The sequence below is a fragment of the Passer domesticus genome, chromosome 6 (genome assembly GCF_036417665.1).
Source record: "Passer domesticus isolate bPasDom1 chromosome 6, bPasDom1.hap1, whole genome shotgun sequence".
Lineage (NCBI taxonomy): Eukaryota > Metazoa > Chordata > Aves > Passeriformes > Passeridae > Passer > Passer domesticus.
In genome coordinates, this window is record NC_087479.1 from 70,075,562 (window position 1) to 70,079,617 (window position 4,056).

At 49.6% G+C, this 4,056-nt stretch overlaps 1 long non-coding RNA gene across 1 annotated transcript; it reads right to left on the minus strand.

Annotated features, from left to right (window-relative positions):
• Positions 1–463: 463 nt before the first annotated feature.
• On the minus strand, positions 464–3,741 carry LOC135303951 (uncharacterized). The gene is made up of 2 exons (XR_010365375.1): positions 2,113–3,741; positions 464–1,480 (listed from the first exon to the last, which is right to left on the minus strand). It is a non-coding gene; the product is annotated as an uncharacterized LOC135303951 (long non-coding RNA).
• Positions 3,742–4,056: the final 315 nt, after the last annotated feature.

Here is a 4,056-nt window from a genome sequence, read left to right on the forward strand (position 1 = left end):
ATGAAACCTTTCTAGAATTTGTCCCACAGGATTAAGGATGGCAAACCACAGCTGTTTCTATAAATATATATTATCTATTATGGTAATGATTAGACAATATTATCTTAATCAGAAGAATTTGCTCCTAGGTATAACAGCTGTAACATATTATATATATTATATTATATTATATTATATTATATTATATTATATCATATCATATCATATCATATCATATCATATATTATATTATATCATATTATATTTTCATATATCATATTATATCATATACTAGGAAGTGATTTCAAAGTAACTGTGTTAAAGTAAAACCAGTTATTAAGCAGAGATTGATGTCACTCCCTGTGTTGGTTTGAAAAGACAGGTGTCTGCTAAGGAAGGCAGGAGCCTCTCCTAAAACGTAAAATGTAAACCCCCTCCCTCTGAATTGTTATAAATTTGAAATTAAGGGGCTCTCAGGAAAAAATATGGGAGCAGGAATAACAGTTCTTTATTAGGGAAACAAATAAAAAGATAAAATAAACAATGCAGTAAAGCAAGACAACACTGACAGAATCAGAACACAACCTGACACCCTGTTGCACAGGGTGTTGGTAGCAGTCCAATTGGAATGGTGGCTGCAGTCCTCCTGGAGTGTCAGGTGTGCTTCTGCTGCAGCAGGGATCCTGTAGAAAGGTATAGTCTTCCTCTGAAGATCCAGTGGAAGAGGCAGCAGCTGTTCCTCTGGGAAATCCAGTGAAGAAAGCCATGTTGGTGTTCCAGAATTTTTAAGATTATATCTGGTAGGAATGCTTGGTTCTCCCCTCTGGGCGGAGAATCTCACAATGGGATGCTGTAGTTCTTATCAGTCATGCAGTGACATTCAGTAGCCTGTTATCAGCAGATGTCTGCCCTGAGGAAGGAGTGGGTGTGGAAGAGATAAGGTAAACTTCCCACTTAACAGAAGACAACTGCCATAGAGATGGCAAAGAGAATACAATCTGCTTGGCAATCCAGGACTGTCTCCATTGTGAAACTCAGAGGCCCCAAGGAGCCAAGGGTCCATGGTGACTTTGTGGAGCCCAGTGTCATGGAGGAGGCATTGTGACACAGTGAGGGCACATGGAGCCGAGGGGCCCTGGTGACAGATCAGGGCTTTGTGGGAGCATGAAGCCATTGTGACATTGCAAGGTCTCATGGAAGCACGGGGCCATTGTGACACTGCAGAAGGAAGGGGAGCCAAGGAGACCATTGGGACACTGTGGGGTCCCACAAAACCAAGGGAACAGGGAACAGGTCTGGCTGGGCCTCCTGGGGATCACTTGACAGGTCCAGCTGACCTTGGCATGTCGAGGGCTGCTTTCTCATCTGTCCTTGAAGCACTGGGGCTCTGGGCTTTCCTTCCTATGGTAGAGAACTCTCCTTGTCCTCCAGGGGCCCATTGTCAAAACTGGGATTCCTCCTCCAAATTTCCTTATATGCAAAGATTGTTTCCAGATGAAATCTGCCAGGAGTGACAGCTCTGGCTGCCTTGGCCATCCAGGAACCACCTCTCATCTGACTTTGAAACACTGGGACCATGTGATTTTTTTTCTTATGGGGAAAAAATCCATCTTGACCAGGCACCCATGGCTAAAATTGGGCATCTGCCTCCAGCATTCCCTATATCCAAGGATAACTCCCAGACAAAAGCTGCCAGGACTGACAAGTGTGGCTGGCCTTGGCTTCCTGAGGGCTGCTACTCATCTGCCTCTAAAACACTGGGGCTTTGTGCTTTCCTTCGTAATGAAAAGAACTCTTCTTCCTGTCCAGGTGCCCACGGCCAAAATTGAGATTCCACATCCAAAGTGCCCTATGGCCAAGGGTAGCCCCTAGACAAAAGGTGCCAGCAGAGACAGGTCTGACTGGCTTGGCCTGAGACTGGCCACATCTCATCTTCTTCCAGAACACTTGGACTTCACACTTTTTTTCCAGTACAAAAAAACCCCCATTCATCTTGACCAGGTGCCCATGGTCAAATCTGGGATTCCATCTCAAGAGCTCCATACATCCAAGGATTTTTCCCCAATGAAAGATGCCAGGACAGACAGGTCTGGCTGCCCTTGGCCTCTTGGGGGCTGCCTCTCACCTGCTTACCAAACACATTGGGTTGGTGATTTCCTTCCAATGGAAAAGTACCATCCTTCTTCTCAAGGTGCCCGTGGACAAAATTGAGATTCTTCCTCCCAAATTCCATATATCCAAAGATTCCTCCATGACAAAAGCTGCCAGGACAAACATGTCTGGCTGGCTTGGCCTCCCGAGAGCCACCTCTCTCCTCTTCTGCCTTTGAAACTCTTGGGCTCTGTGCTTTCCTTCCCATGGAAAAGAACCATCCTTCTTATCTACACAGAAATGGCCGAAATTTGGATTCCACCTCCCAAATTTGCTATATCCAAGGGTTGCTTTCAGACAAAAGCTACCAGGACAGAGAGGTCTGGCTGTCCTAGGCCTCTGATGGCTGCCTTTCATCTGCCCTGGAAACACCTCTGTTCTGTGCTTTCCTTCCTATGGAAAACAACTGTGCTTCTCCCCCAGGTGTCCATGTCTGAAACTGGGATTCCACCTCTAAAATTCTGTATATCCAAGGGTTGCTTCCAGGCAAAATCTGCCAGTACCATCAAGCCTTGGCCTCTGGTGACTGCCCCTGCAACACTGGGGGTCGGTTCTTTCCTTCCCATGGAGATCACTGGGACACTGTGGGGACCTCACGAAACCAAGGGGATCATTGTGGCACCACTGGAGCCCATGGAACCAAGGGGCTGTGGTGACACAGCGGGGCTTCATGAAACCCAGAGACCATTATGACTCTGTGGGACCTGATGGAACCATGGAGATCATGAGCACCCTTCATGACCTCGTGTCACCAAGGGGACATTATGACACGTCAGGGCCCCATCGAACCAAGGGAACATGGAACAGGTCTGGCTGGCTTGGCCTCCCAGGGGCCACCTGATAGGTCTGGCTGATCTTGGGATGTCAAGGGCTGCCTCTCATCAGCTCCTGGAACACTGGAGCTGCATGCTTTCCTTGCTATGAAAAGAACCATCCCTCTTTTCAGATGCCCATTGGCAAAACTGATACTTTCCCTAAAAAATTTTCCAATATGCAAGGGCATCTCTCAGAAAAAAAACCTGCCAGCTCTGGCTGGCCTTGGCCTCTGGTGGTCAGCTCTCATCTGCCCCTGAAACAATGGAGCTATGTTCCTTCATTCCTTAGGAAAAGAACCCATTTTCATGTCCAGGGCCCATGGCCAAAATTAGAATTTGGCCTCCCAAATTCTGTATATCCAAAGATTGCTCCTAGACAAAAGTAACCAGAACAGACAGGTCAGGCTGGCCCTGCCCTCTGGTGATTTTCTTAGACCATGAGCTGGATGTTTCCATTTGAAAACACCTTGGAGAGGGCCCGGAGATCTCCCAAGGAGGGGTTCTGAAACCTTGGGCACATGAGCATTACATATGGACAAAGGAGCTCTGTGCTCTGTGCTGTTGTGGTGGTATTGCATCATGGAAGGGATGTCCGAAAAGAAGCTGCTAGCAGTTTCCTCCATGTCTGTCAAAAACACCCAATCAGTAATTAGCTTTGAGAATTGACAATCTGTTAAACCACTAAGGAAGCTGTACACGGCTCTGTGAAGACACACATTAAAGATGAGAAAGCCTGTGAGGGTCTCTTTCCTTTCTGGCCAGCAAAGAGGTAACAAGGCTGACCCAGCCCCCGTCTCAGCCGGGCCGGGCCGGGCGGCTCCTGCCGTGGGGCCGGGCCCCTTCCCAGGGAGCCCCCCAGGCCCCATCGGCTGCCGGGCAGGGCAGGGGAGGTCGCGGGGCCGAGGCCGGGCCGGGCCATGGCTGCGGTTGCCAACACCTGGGCGCTGCTGAGCCCTGCCCCGCCGCCAGCCTGGGCCCAGCCAGGATCCGCCGGGCCCCAGGAGCAGCCCTGGGCCGGGCCGGCTCGGCCAAGATTCTGCCACCCTTGGGGTTCACCCGCAAGCCCCGGGCAGGGGGAGGAGAAGCCATGGGCCCCGGCCGTGCTGCTGCT